The sequence below is a fragment of the Grammomys surdaster genome, unplaced genomic scaffold (genome assembly GCF_004785775.1).
Source record: "Grammomys surdaster isolate TR1022 unplaced genomic scaffold, NIH_TR_1.0 126178, whole genome shotgun sequence".
Classification (NCBI taxonomy): Eukaryota; Metazoa; Chordata; class Mammalia; order Rodentia; family Muridae; genus Grammomys; species Grammomys surdaster.
In genome coordinates this window covers 5,298,991-5,314,840 of record NW_021620984.1, presented here as the reverse complement: position 1 = coordinate 5,314,840, position 15,850 = coordinate 5,298,991, and the positions used below count along the sequence as shown (strand labels likewise).

General features: G+C 38.0%; 1 non-coding gene across 1 annotated transcript; it reads left to right on the top strand.

Moving 5' to 3' along the window:
- Positions 1-15,669: 15,669 nt before the first annotated feature.
- On the top strand, positions 15,670-15,776 carry LOC114612718. Its single transcript, XR_003710075.1, has one exon. It is a non-coding gene; the product is annotated as a U6 spliceosomal RNA (small nuclear RNA).
- Positions 15,777-15,850: the final 74 nt, after the last annotated feature.

The window sequence follows — 15,850 nt, the reverse complement described above, 5'->3', positions numbered from 1 at the left end:
CTTAGTATAAAAATTTCAACAGTGAAGACTATTTCAGGGAATATTTGTATAAAGCCAACTTATTGCTGCAATATACATACAGAACATGGGATGAAACCCTCCACTTTATAGACAACTTACAGGGTGACTCATGCAAAGTACTAACACTGTCTCTTGCTCAGTCATATAAGTCATCATTCACCTTGTCCAGTTAACACTAGCTTTTGATTTACAGCTGTGCTATTGAAAGGAAGATAGCTATGAAGTGTAAGGTCTGTGTGTCTGAACACACACACACACAACATACACAAACACACATACACATTTACATTCACACACATGCACCAAAACATAGATATACATACATACATACATACATACATACATACATACATACTAACACACATATGCACAAGCATGCAAGTACACGTCCAGGGACACATACACATATAATTCTATACACATACACACACACACACACACACACATATGTATGTACAAAGATATGTATCACACATACATACACATATATATACACATACACATGTACACACACACACATATATATATACATATACATATACACACATACACACACTCACATACACACACTGAATGAATCTGTGGAAACTCATAATTTTTTATTCAGTTATGGAGCTAGGGAGCAAAAAGTCAAGTGACCTATTTTAGTACAAAATAAAACTCATTTGGTAGTTTTGAACAGAACTGTTTAGCAGCTGTTAATAGTCTCTAAGTATGTTTAAATCGAATTTTTTTCTAATACTAGGCATAACAGCTAATGTACAATTGACTCTTGTTGCTTGCTTATTTGATTGATTGGTTTTTGTTGTTGTTTTGTTTTTCTTTGCAGCTATTCCAAAGGAAGATAACCTGCACAAAACTGTTCAGAGTGTTTCATAAAAGCAGAATGAAAGGACAGACGAGCCATACATTTTTCTCTAAAAAGGTTTGAAAAGGTATCTGATTGTTGGCCTCACCAAAGGTCTACATGGTCCTGTTGCCCCTTTAATTAAATTCTTAGAAGTAATCAGATGCAAAATGACAAATGGCAAGAAGAGAACACACCACTGCTGAATAATTTTATCATTTATACCGATAACTGCCAATCCACGAAGGGCTATTTTTTATATGTCACCTAAATCAGAAGAGTTGGTACCTTTTTCTGTGATTCATGCTGGCCCTGCTCTGTGATTTACTGCTAAATTATTTCCCTTCTCTTTCAGGGAAAATTTTTTTTATCTCCTTTTAGTGATTAATCTCTCTGGTTTGAATGAGCAAAGCTTTTCAGATGAGTGAATACCATAATTTTATTGAATATAAATTTCTTCAGTATGATTTTTTATACATATGTTTTTTAAATATGCTCAGAAAGGATAATTATTTATTTAAGGGTTTATATTCCCATTACAAATACCCTTGCATACTTCAGTTATACATTCAAGCTTTCCTTTCAGAAACAGGTTGTCTCTACTTTGACAAGATATTCTGGTGATAGTTGTTGACTATGACAATACATAATTACAGATTCTTGTACAAAGCAAATAATCCTGGCGTGAATGAGGTAGACTACAGAGCATTTTAATTCTAAGTTTTCTGGAGAGAAGTGCAAGAAATCTTGTTGTGTTTATACATGTGTGTATGTATATGGGTTCAGGTCAGTATATGTAGATATGTAGATATGTATTTATGTGTGTGTTTATGTGTGTATGTATGTATATCCATATTTATGCATGTAAATATGTATATGTAGAGGATATATATATATGTATGCATGTGTACATATGAGGGTATGTGGGTTTATGTTTCAGTGCATGTATATGTGCATGCATATGTCTGTGTATAGGTATGTATATTAGTCTGTGTGTATGTTTATGCATATGAGTGTATGTGGGTGCATGTGTATATGTGTGCATATATGTGTTTATGTATACATAAGTATGTATCTGTATGTATAGGGGTGTATGCATGTATGTATGTGTGCACATATGTGTGTATAATATTGATTTGCATGTTAATATGTATATATGTGTGTAGGTGTGTATGTGGGTGTGTTCATGTGTGTATGTGTGCATATAGGTGTGTATATGTGCAAAAGTATGTATCTGTCTATCAATGTGTGCTCCTATGTATATGTGTGTATGAAGGGAAGAATCTATGTATACGTTTTGATATGTGTGTATGTATGTGAGTAGAGGTATATATACATGTGTGTATGAGGGCACAAGCCTCTGTGTGTGTGTGTGTGTCTGTGTCTGTCTGTCTGTCTGTCTGTTGCTCTCACTATAAATAACTAACACATCAGTCCCTGAATTTTAGCTTTATGAATAACTTAAGCAGATGTTTCCAGCTGCTTTAATAAGCCTATCAACTAGACTGTCTTGCTGCTTTGGGTGCCTGTGAATCACATTTTCTTTCACATTGCCAAATCCAATATGCATGAGACAATCTAAAAGAATCAAAACTACTCTTCCCTAATCACTGCTCCATCCCCCTACATCTGCACCTCTACCTCCTGATAGTGTATCTTATTCTAGCCTATTAGTTTACATATCTAAATGCATGTGTTCACTGAGTAAGCAGACATGTCACTTTAGTGTTGTAGGTAAGGTCCCTTAATCTCTCTTAAGGATAACTACCACTAAGAAGAAAGGCACGTGGTAGCCATCAAACATTCATTGTGAAACACTGCTTCCCCACTGATGTGCCATTTTCTCCTCCTTTTCATCGTGGTGCCCTCTAGTCAATTAAGGGATGGAAGCAGTGAGTCCAAGAGAAGGCATTTCTTAAGCATCACACTGGAGGATCATGTCTTAGCTATGTTTCCCTTAAACTCACCAATCTGAGTCTCCATCTGTTTCCCTGATGACTCTTCCCCAGAGATATAATACTGTCAAAACCAAAACAACAACAACAACAACAAACAAAAACAAAATGAAAACAAAAACGCAGACATAAAGTATCAACCCTATATATAGACTCACGCTCAATAAATATTACTTTGTTTCCACTGCCTTGTAATTAATCTGAAGACCTTGTGAGGAAATCATCTAGAAATAGATGACTTTGCAAGTTAGAGGCGAGTAAGTTTACTCTTGGTTGTCAACTGGTTAGGGTCCCTACTCACCCAGGAGAAAAGTCATTCGAAAGGCCTGTGGCGTTATCTAGATCACTGAGGGGATAAGATCAGCTTCAACTGTAAATGACTTTTCCATAGGTCCTGGACTGAATAAAAGAAAAATATGAGGTGAGAATCCACTGTTCTTCACTTCCTGACTTCAGATACAATGGGACAGACTGCCTTGATGTTCTGCCTTTGACATTGTGAATGATATATCCTGGAACTCTGAGCCCAAATACTCTAGTCTTTCTTCAAGTTGCTTTGGTTAGAGCAACAACAAGACAAGTAATTAATATAGAATTTCCAGTTGATTCAAATGCTTCCAAGTTTCAAACTTAATAATAATGATGATCAATTGGATTTAAACAGATAAGTGTTAGAAATCAATTTGGTAAAACAAAAAAAAAATTGTGACTTCAAATTTTCTGATGGGTTGGATTTCACTCTATCTACAAAGCCATCTTGTATGCCCGTAATTCTTCACAATAAATTAGCCTGGAATGAGGATTCTGCAAATGGGCTCTTGTATCTCACACAAGCAATAAGGGTTGTGGGTAGCAGTGTGTCATGTGTTGCTTTGAAGTGTTCTCATCCACTTGTTAGCTCAGGGACGCCATCCTACAAACTGGGCAGTGGATATAGAATTTAACAACATAAAGGTTATGTGTGGTGAATGGAGAGCAACAGAAAGCAGAAAATTGAACAGGAAGACAGAATTTCATATCTCTTTACTTTGAGCCCAATTGTTCAGCTAGCTAGACTTAGGGTTCCCAGGATAAATGCAGTCCTGTGAACAGGGGAACTGACATGGAAACAGAAAGGATAATCCGTTTTGTTTTGTTTCCCTGAAAGCTGTCTAGAAACTTTGTTGCCTTGTGTCATCTTGTTCAATAGTTGCAGACATGCACTTAAATCCTGACTGATGCAGTTTTTCTTGTCTGCAGTGCACACACTCATGGGGACATAGGCACATACTCTTGTCACTAGCTCTCCCAGCAAGGAAAAAAAATATTGTTTCCCATTGTCCGTTTTTTACAACAGGAAATGTTGAAGTCAGATGCTCAGTGGACCACAGTGACATTTATGGGTCAAGATGCACATTCAAATGCAAGTTGATTTTCACAGTAGGAGACGTCACACACAATGACACCTACTCGCAAAACCCTAAGGGCCAACTCTGAACAAGATCAAAAAACATTTTTAACCACAGACTACAGCAGAGGAATTGATTTCTATCATGAGAAAAACTTGTCTTTGTTGAATCTGAAGACACTGCTTGCATTCAAGTTACAGATCTTTTTTTATTCTCTCCTAGTTATTATCAATGTCAAAGTTTATTATACTTTCTGAAAAAAACAGAACCTAAAACGAAACTTACAGAAAGGCTTAGGCGTGGTTGAAGAATTTTACCCAAATGAATAAATTCATAACCTTGTTTATATTTGGACTAAAAATGGTGGCATTCTTTACTCTGGCTACAGGATTAGGACAATTCAGGGCTGTATGTGACAGTGATGATTCAGTTGAAAACACTATCTCTTGTATGGTTTCGAATCTTTTCACTAAATATTTCCCATCCTCTTAAGAACAGAGTGCCGTGGATAGCTAGGTTTTGTGTTGTTGGAATTTCTGTGAGTTCATCTATGTCATTCACAGAAGTACCACACACAGCTGTACACAGTAAGCACTCAAAATATGCTTGCTAGTGTCACTCATATCTTGGGTGCTTCTTACACAGAGTAAAAGACACTTGTACATTCAGAATATGTCAATAATTCTTTAAACAAACCTGATGGATATGAGCATGCACAGATCCGGCAACAAAAAATAAATATCTAATGTTGCAAGAGAGGTTGGCATCTTTCTGCTGGGAAATGTCTTGGTTCCATCAGACATGGTAGTAAGGGCTTGAATATAAACATACATCTTTCTGTTGTAGAGACAAAGGCTACAAAAGGATTTCTGACATAAAATAACTCGGGACTAGGTCTCTCAGCTGTACTCAGAGGGATGAGTCCGAATCCTAAATATTTTTAGGCTGACAGATTCACTTTGACTGCTGCAAACAGGTGGTCAGGGCTATTCACAGTTCAGATATGAGCAACTTTCTTACATTATGGACAGATAGGGAAAAAAACAGTCTGATGGAGATTTTCTAAAACTTTGTATACAAAATACTATTGGAAATAATTCTAAGGAGGCAGTGTTTGAGTAAGACCGTGCAGCTGTGTGTGAGAGGAACAAAGAGAGAAAGGACTGCTTTTTAGTTCTGAAAAAAAGTTGGTGTTATCCTTTCGGCAAAGCTAATTTTGATCAAATGGAAATCACTATATGCCTCACAGATTAGTCATTAGAGTGTGGGATTAAATAGTTTCACTACAATGCAAAAAGGCACCAAATAACCACTAAATAATAGTCATTTTCGGAAACAGCTGCCCTAATGTCTTTGTACTAATATGGGTAATGGTCATCCTTGCTTAAATCGGTGTGCTCCCTCCATTATACGGCTATGAAATGGCTTAATGGAATTTTATTTCAGAAGCCCGTACAATTGCTAATTTCGTGTGACAGGGCATATTTCTAAAACTCATTCCGTATGTAGGCTCTAAGCTTATCTCTCTTGGAGTTAGGGGACCCAGAGGAGAATATAATCTCTTAGACAGTAGGGAACAGATCACTTTTTTTTAATAAAGGAAACAACCATTCACTTAATGAATGGAACAATGTAAGAAAAAAAAAGAAAGAAAAGGATCTTCACGAAAAGAAATCTGATGCGTTCTATGTAGAGGGGCATTTCTCAGAAATGAATATTTGTGGGCAATATTTTAGAGCAAACATGTATCTGCCTGGTGTTTGTGATTTTTAATTTTAAAAAGATACACTGTTCTTAAAGAAAGGTGAATGTGGGATTTACCAAGTAATATCATTGGAGGTGACAACACGTGAAATAGGAGAATTATCCCAAGAATGTGGCTGCTTTAATTCTGCAGAGCTACCCTCTCCTTTTAGCTTTCCAAGGGCAGGTATATGTTACCTTGTAATGAAGTTGTAAATCTTTTATTACCAGGAGCCATCCTTGTTTCTCCTATTTGTAAACTTCTGTAACATCTACTATAGTACTTTCCACATAATTGGGCTCAATAAATGTTTATTGACAAAATAAAGACACCTATGGGGAACTCTTGCCCTTTAAGTTATGTTAAAAAAAAAAAAACAAGACCAGACTGAAGTATAAAGTCCTGTCTGAGGGAACATGGTTTTAGTGGTACTCACTGAGGGAAAAGAAGAAAAATATTTCTAGCTCAACGACAGTCAAGCAGCGCTGCTTAAATCATGAACTAAGATGATTTCTAAAGTTCCCTTCTCCAATAAGGGATTTCCACAAAGAAAATGTTCGACTAAGAACTTTAGAGTGATCTTAAAACGTGGAATAGAAAACTCTTGTTCTCTGGTATGTATCCTGTCAGGGTGTCTGAGGGACACATTGCTGGAATTTGAACCATTTTTCTCTACCCAGCTGCTGACTTCAGAACTATAGATGTTTGAGTCATTGTTTATTGCTTCGCCCACAAAGATGAGTAAAACTAGCTTGCCAGAGCCCCACAAAGAGCACAGTGACTCAGAAAGAAAGGATGCCTTCTGATTCGACTTGGTGATTTGTCATTTGGCATTTTAAGCTATTGCCCATACAAAACCACCCTCTCTTTGCTAAATGTCAGAACAGTACAGACAGGTATTACTAATACCCTGGGAACAACATTTTCAAAACTGTAGTTAAACTTGTTTCTTACAAACACCCACTAGAAAACACCCACCAGAAAGGTACATTGATTACACTTACTCTTTTCTGACATGGGGAATCTCTGAAGACTTTTTAAAACATTTTAGGAGCCGGGCGGTGGTGGTGCACGCCTTTAATCTCAGCACTTGGGAGGCAGAGGCAGGAGGATTTCTGAGTTCGAGGCCAGCCTGGTCTACAGAGTGAGTTCCAGGACAGCTGGGGCTATACAGAGAAACCCTGTCTGAAAAAAGCAAAACAAAAAAACAAAAACAAACAAACAAACAAAAAACCCATTTAGGAAAGAATGTGACTTATTGATCACATGATGTTCTCCAAGCCACAGGGGCTACACCAACATCAGGGGCTACAACAGTGTCAAAATTTTATTCCTAAAGAAGATGAGATAGGGTGGGAGTTTGGTTTATGCTGCGTTAGTGGCTGTTTAACTCCTGTTTGCTCAGGATTAAGGTTTTTGTAGAATGTCTTGGCCCATGGATGTTCTCTACATGATGGTGAGCATGGAAATCCTTAAACTGTCTGAGGTATTTCAAGCTATGCCTGAGGAAATTGTAAAATATTGTTTAGATGCCTAAAGTTGGAAGTTGGATTAAATATTGAAGTGTAATATGACTGAGAAGTAGAAGCAATATCCAAAGGCATTTATTATTGAATAAATTGAGAAGGCAAGGCATGGTCTTATGGAGGTGATTTTCAGTGAGGCCAATTTGAGTTGAAAGTTTCACTTAAGATTAATAATCTGTGGCCACCTAATGTCTGCCAGGATGACCAGAACATCCTGATTACATGAGTACATTTTCTGCTGCTCAAGAATTGTAATAATTTCTACCAAACACTGACAACTGGAGGGACATATTGAAATCTTATATACTTCTTTATTCTCTGACATCATTTGAATGGGTAGCTTTAAAGTTAAAAAAATGAAAATAAAATAGAAATGCCTAATATTCTTTATCCAAAGAGGAAAGGGAATTACACCCTTGACTTTTCTTCTTCTGTTTCTTAATCTTAAAACATCCATCACTGAGGGGCTGGCACAATGGCTCATTGGGTAAAAGTGTTTGCAGCTAAGCTTGCAAACTGGAGTTTAACTCCTAGGAGCTACAGAGTAGAAGGCAAGAACCTGAATATATACATGTGGTGTGTGTATGTGTGTGTGTGTGTGTGTGTGTGTGTGTTTGTGTGTGTGTGTATAGAGAGACTGTGTATGTATGTACGTGTGTAATAAAAGTGAAAAGAAGAAAATGTCATGGCAGTCTTTACAGAGTGATGCCTGGCATCTGTGTTAAGTGACCTGTGACACCATCTAGCCTTCAGTGCACAGTGTCCATATCAATGACTTTGGTAGTTGTAGTCAACACTTTTCATGTGTGTCATATCATCACATTCATTTTAGTTAAAATTCCACTTCTCACATCTGTGCAAAGTAGATTCTCTGGAGATAATTTAAATGAATGTGACGTGAAATGTTTATATAAAAACCTTTAGGACTTATTTTCCTCATGTTCTTGAGGGAATGAGGACTGGGAGATTTGAAAAGCAAGACATTCCTAGAGGAGACACGAATAGTGATGGGTTTAAAGCCAAACTAGCTTATGTGCCGACTGTTGGTGACAAGTGTTGGCTTTGGCTTCAACTCTTGCCACTGTGCCAATCTCCCACACCCCTTTAGATCACATACAGTAGAAACTGAAGTGGGTAAAAGACAGGCAGTTATGCAATAACACACTGAAGTGCAAACGCGTGTGAAGTTAAATGGAACTCTAGGAGGAGTGCAGTTCACTCAGACAGGAACAAAACATGCCCACAATCACCCTAGTTCCTCTCCTCCCAATAATCTACCAGTTATGATTGGGATTTGAAGAACCATCCATTCATTCCCACCACCTAACCATACTCTTCGTAAGATTTATGGATTATTAGCCACTGGTGTTTTTGAGAGTTACTTGTAATTTGGGGAGATGAACCTTATCAATAGATTAACTCATTGATGAGTTCTCACATCTAGATGTGATATTTTGTGGTGGCAAAATATCTTAGTTACCTTGTCTTACTTAGGGTTTTACTGCTGTGAACAGACATCACGACCAAGGCAACTCTCATAAGGACAACATTTAATTGGGAATGGCTTTATAGGTTCAGAGGTTCAGTTGATCATCATCAAGATGGGAGCAGGGCAGCATCTAGGCAGCCATGGTACAGGCATCTTCATCTGAAGGCTGCTAGAGGAAGACTAGCTTCTAGTCAGCTAGGATGAGGGTATTAAAGTCCAGGCCCACAGTGACACACCTACTCCGACAAGGTCACACCTCCTACTAATGACACTCCCTGGGCCAAGCATGTTCAAACTTTCACACACCTAATTAGAAGAAACAGGTCATGGTGGTCAGACTGAGGGACTTGCCTATAAGAATAGATTTTGCTTGCTAAACCTTCCCCTCCCTCTCTATCTGTCTCAGAGTGTCATTAACACTACCTGAAACTTTCAGTGAGTTAAAAGAAATCTCTCCTTTAAGTTTTTTTTTCTTACAATGAAAAGCTGACCACAGGATGGCCAATATCTGCAAATCCTGGGCCCCTGCCAGGCATTACGCTAATAACTGTGAGGGCTTAGCTTATTTGATTCTTTTTTTTTTTTTTTTTAGGTTTTTTGAGACAGGGTTTCTCTGTGTAGTCCTGGCTGTCCTGGAACTCACTCTGTAGACCAGGCTGGCCTCGAACTCAGAAATAGCCTGCCTCTGCCTCCCAAGTGCTGGGATTAAAGGCGTGCGCCACCACCGCCTGGCTAGTTCTTTTAAACACATTATGAAGGAAGCATTCCTGGACAGCTCAGGATCATATAGTTGTAGACTGCTGAACACGAGCAGCCTTGGCTGGGAGCAGGCAGGAAAACAAATGCTCAACCTCAGATGAATTGAAGAGTAACAAAAAACTGAGTGTGTATCCAGTAATCCTTTAACAAACTCAGCAGGCAGTAGAGTAACTTGACTTCATAATCTAGACACTTGGAAACTTCACTAGATTACTTGCTCCAGCTAGGGCAAGCTCTGCCATCAGAGGGGCAGAATTCTACTTAGCCTTCTCTTTAAAAACTCTCTGTTTGTGCCAAGGTTTGGGAATGGAGCCTTTGTTCTTCTCAATGCTTGCCCCAAGCATCTGAATGTATCTTCAGATACACCTCTCTGTTTGTTTGTTTTGTTTTGTTTTGTTTTCTTGATTGGATTGTTTTACCAGCTCCATGGTTTTCAAGGCCAAGGCCAGGTGTCTCCCGGGGTCAGGTAACCATGGGCAGCAGTGCCTAGAAACAGGCAGAGAAACAAATTCTTGGGCTCAACCTCAGACCAACTGAAGAGTAAGAAAATCTGATAGTGGGTCCAGGAAACCTTTATCATGTGTCCCAAGATCCCAATGCAGAATGTAGGCTCTAAAGCAAGACATCTGAGGGCTATTAAAGTCTTGGTGTGTGGGTAGAACACTGACTACGCAGATACAATTTGGAATCAGATGACTTGATTTGAATCTGCTCTTCTAGTGAGCAAAATGAATTGTCATTTCCATTTTCTTATCTTTAGAAGCTATTTCACAGTTTTTGTGTGAAGATAAATCTAAGTACTATGTATGGTATTTGGTTAGAGTCTGTACATATTCAGAATATTTTTGTTAGCTCTTTATCCTCTTCCAATCTCCACTCTCACAATGTTAAGTGCTAGCACTGCTGAATTTTCTGTATTGTCCTGTACCCATCCCATTTTGCTGCTTGGCCTAGCTGAGTAGCTTCTTGTTTGCCTATAGTACTTGTCCTTCTTGTTCTATCTTTGTATCTATCTTCTACCAGAAAGAAAATCTACTTCCTTCAAACCCAGAAGAGAATTAGTCTCTACTAGGAACCTTTCCAAGGCCTCTTCCTTCACTCAGACTTTATTATTTTTATATTTGCACAACTTCCAACCACCTTGTTGTTACACTCCTAATTCAGTATTATCCTCATTTGAAGCCCACCTTCTGGTGTTGAGTAAGACTTTTCTAGGCTGTACATCTATCTTTCTGACCACTGCACCTGCCAACCTCCCACCCCATCCTTGGCAACACTACATAATAGATTTAGTAACTTAGCAAAGATTTAGTTATGCTATTTTATTAAAAACAAAAGCAAACCCATTTCCTTAAATATTTGTCACCAGTGATCATTAGATTTGTCCATAACTCCTCTTGTATCTCTCTTCCTGCACTTTCTCTCACAGATTTAGTCTATTCCCAGGTATAGTGACATAAGCTTTTACACAGGACTGCTTATTCATCTCCACAGCCTTGAGTCCCAGCTTCTAAGGCTCTGTCATGACACATTAAGATCTGCCATCAACTGAGCCACCTTCCTCAGTGTCTGACTGTAATGGTGGATAACCGCATAACCTCAGAACAGGGGAGGCAGCCTTGGTTTAGCGGCTATGTTTACAAGCAAGCTGTTGGCCAGAACAAAACTACACTGAGCCCAGGCTACCCCTTCCTTACTGAGCATTTTCTCCTTCCAGAAATGCTGAATAATTCTTTTCCAGTGATACCTCTGCTACCAAAAAGTCTTTCCTCCCTAGGGCAAGCCTTTGCCTGACTGGAAATCAGGAAGGGTGTCATCAGGTCTTATACAGAAAGTGGAGGGAAATGCTTAACCCAGAAGCACAGTTACTCACCTACAGATTCAGCAGTCTTTAACTCTACTTGACCTTGGGCAAACTGTCCTGGGTTGCCCAGGCATAATTGGCCAATTTCTAAAATTTTTATGAGGAAGTCTGTTCTGTCTTCCTCAAGACCACCCACAGATCCCAAATAAAATACTGCTGACAAGGGTATCAAAAATATAAATGTATAAAAGGTTGGGGGAATACATTCTGTTCAATATTTACACATTTTAAGCTACAAGTTCTCCCTAAGCCACCTTGAGACCTCAGTCAAGTTACTTTAAATTAGAAAGTTCAACATACCCAGGCTTGACACAAAATGTGCACATCTATTACACAGAAGGGTCACATGAGCAACTGCCTTAAAAATAAACCAAGTCAGCTTGCACAAACATTTTCTGAATTAGATTACTGATTTTGACTGGTAAACTGCTTGTAGTCACAAACTTAAGGGAAGAGAATATGGGAAACTGTGGTGGAGAAAAATGGGCTGTCAAGTGTCACTACTGGAAAGGAAAACTCGGAGTATAGGCATCAGCAGGTTAGTAAGACTCTTGAGTTGGAAGACAGGACCAGTCTTGGCATGCAGTGGAATATTCACAAGGACTTTCTGTTTGACAGATTATTGAAATGTCTTTTTGTTAATTGTTACAGTTGGTTTAACTTGTGCTTTGCTTCGGAAGCCTTTGGCACTGGTGTGCATAATTCACTCCCAGCAGCCCTCAAGCTTGGTCAATATTGTTGAATGGTTTTCTTAGGAAGGGGTTGTGGTCCAGTGTGAACGGTGTACAAGTGCTGTTTTTCCTATGAGGTTCTGTGAGATACAGTGCACCAGCATGCTCCTTCAGGTTATATTTCACATGTGTAGATAATTTTGCAAACTCTGATTAACACAGCTATATTATTTACTCACAGTCTGACTATATTTTAAATGAATTAGGGGAAGTATTTTTAAAATATGTAGAAAACTGACCCATTTTATATTTTTTTTATTTCAACTATGAAAAGCAAAACAAACAAACAATGACAAAAGAAAACAAACCCATAAATATCTAGAGTTACCTAAAATAAAATTTTACGTGAATTTCTTTCTCATAGAAACTGAACATTTATGGCCAAAGATGTAGCTTGGTGGTTGACACTTGCCTAGAATGTGGTCCCATACCCATCACTGCATTACCTAATGGAAAAAGCATTTTCTTGTCCTCTAATTATGACAGAAATTTCTCAGACCTTTATATTTCTAAGGTGGAGACAATGTTTTGTTTGAATGGTGGAAAATTGTAGTATAAAAAGAGTACGCCTAGCTAACTTTGTTTTGAAGTTTCCTATGTAGAAAGGACACTATATAATAAAGGAATAATACTGCCGATTGTGCATAGTCAAAAAGCAAAACCAGCATTGATTCATTGATTCATTCATTCATTCATTCATTCATTAATGGCCAATTGAAATCCCCAGGCTTTTCAAAGCTGAGTAATTTTTTAAAATGATTTATTTATGTATACTGGTGTTTTGCTTGCCTGTATGTCTGTGTGAGAGTGTCAGATTCCCTGGAACTAGAGTGACTGACAGTTGTGAGCTGCCATGTGCATGCTGGGAATTGAACCTGGGTCCAGTGTTCTTAACCACTAAGCTATCTCTCTTAGCCCCCAAAGCTGAGTAATTTTCATGACAAACTCTTTCAGAACAAGAGGAACAAAACGCTGGTGTTTCTAATACTTGTCCTAAGTATGTGACTACTGAGAGATTTGTTTGTTTGTTTATTTATTTATTTACTAAAACAATGTCCAGTTCAGTGTTATAAAATCATATTATAAAACCATGACTTCCCGGAACAACTGACTGCTAAATTGCTTGTAGCTGCAGGCTGTTATTTGCTTTTAAGTCGTAATCCTGGCCACCTATGGAGACAGAGTTTCTGTCCCAACCTTCATATGCATCTGCCCCTTCTCTCCCTCATCTTTACTGTTTTTCTTCTGGCTTGGAAATTGTGCACATGAGCTGATATCAACAAACAAAATTACTCTTATCCTGGCCAGTGTCTTCTTATTCTCCTATAAATGAAGAGAATAACTAAAAATGCTTTTTTCTAAGGAGGTAGAAGGTAAGTTTCTATGTTGAAGACACTGTGTACTTTGGATATAGAACACAACAGAACTCCTACCAGAGAATTAGCTTTCATGGCCCTAGAAAGCATCTTGCAAGCTTCCGAAAGAAAGAAGTAACTAACAGCCTCATTTAGTTGTGACAACTATGAACTATAGCAACAACCAGCATGGCACAGTAATCCTAAGGATGAAGTAATGACATACACTCCTGGACAGTGACCAGCTCTCTAATAGAACTAATAAGGTCCTCTTAGCTGGAAACCCAGTTAACTGGTACTGAAAAGCTCGCCAACTATCTGCAGCTAATGAAATCTTGGATCGTAGGGGTAAAACCCACAACTTCTACTTTACTAACCTAGCACAATCTCTGATTACATTCTAAGTATTTGTCTTTCTACTTAGAGCTAAGTATAGTTCTTACCGTTCATGAAAGAAACTTCTCTTCACATCATAGATGCAGACCATTATAGAAAACCACAAGTGATCAAAATTCAGATTTTTGGAGCTCACTACCAACTGATACATCTACAAAGTGACTCGTACCTAAGGCTCATGGTTACTGAAGAAGAGGGGGCAAAAAAGATTGCAAGAGTCAGAAGAACTAGGAGTTTTCTGTGAAATTGTATCTCCTGGAAATTTAAGAGAGTCTATACACAATAAAGTCAAATCAACAAGGCTGTTGAAATATGACCTAAACAAAGATGGCAATGATATACATGCTAAAGTGGACAAGGGATGAGGGATTAGGGCTTGCTTAAAAGGTCTAAGCACCACACAAAGAAATACAGAAAACCAGCAAATGCTGAGAGCAAGGGAAATAGTCTTTCCCAGAGACTAGCATAGCAGTTGTTTATTCAATATTAAATAGTCAGTCCTGAAAACATATATGTTGAAATAACATATATATTGAGAAGGTTGAGGTTTTATATTTATATATATATAACATGCATGGGGGTTGGAAGGAGGAAAGGAAAGGGGTATAGATATAATGATATTCTTAATAATAATCTCAAATTAAAAGTTATAAAAAACCAAAACTATGAGATAGAAACAAAAAGAAAGTATCTTTAACAAATGGTGTGGTCTAACTAGGCGTCTGCATGTAAAAGAATGCAAATAGATCTATGTCTATCATCCTGCACAATACTCAAATTCAAGTGGATCAAAGACCTCAACCTAAGATCAGATACAATAAATCTGTTAGAAGAGAACCATGGGGAAGATCTTTGAATGTACTGGCATCAGAGATAATTTTCTGCATAGAACACCAGCATCTCAAGCATTAAGATTAATTAACAATTACTATATGGAATCTTATGAAACTAACTAACTTCTCTATGGCAAAGGATGTGATTAAAGGAACCAAATGGGAAAAGATTTTCATCAACTCTACATCTGAAAGATCCAAAAATATATAAAGAACTCAATAAACTATACATCAACAAACCAAAATTACCCAATTTAAAAATGGGGGTACAGATCTAGAGAATTCTCAACAGAGGAATCTCTAGTGGCCAAGAAGCATTTAAAGAAATGTTCAGCATCTTTAGTCATCAAAAACAATGCAAATCAAAATGACTCTGAGATTCTATCTTAGGTATCCATCAGAATGGCTAAGTTCAAAAAGTCAACCAACAGCACATGCTCTTGAGAATGTGGAAAAAGGGGAACCCTTCTCCACAGCTGGTGGGAGTGCAAACTTCGAAATCAATTTGGGAGTTTCTCCAAAAATTGGAAGATCACTTCAAGAGCCAGCTATACCACTCCTGGGCACATACCTTAAAGATGCTCCACCATACCACAAGGACATTTGCTCAACTATGTTCATAGCAGCTTTATTTGTAATAGTCGGAAAATAGAAACAGCCCAGTGTCCCTCAACTAAGGAATGGATAAAGAAAATGTGGGATATTTACACAATGGAGTATTTTTCGATGGAGTATTATTCAGTCGTTGAAACAATGACATGGTGCTCTCTTCGGCAGCACATGCACTAAAATTAGAATGATACAAAGAAGACTAGCATGGCCCCTGTGCAAGGATGACATACAAATTCGTGAAGCATTCCATATTTTTAAACTTCGTATTGTAAAAAAAAAAAGAAAGAGAGAGAGAGAAAGAGAGAGAGAGAGAGAGAGAGAGAGAGAGAG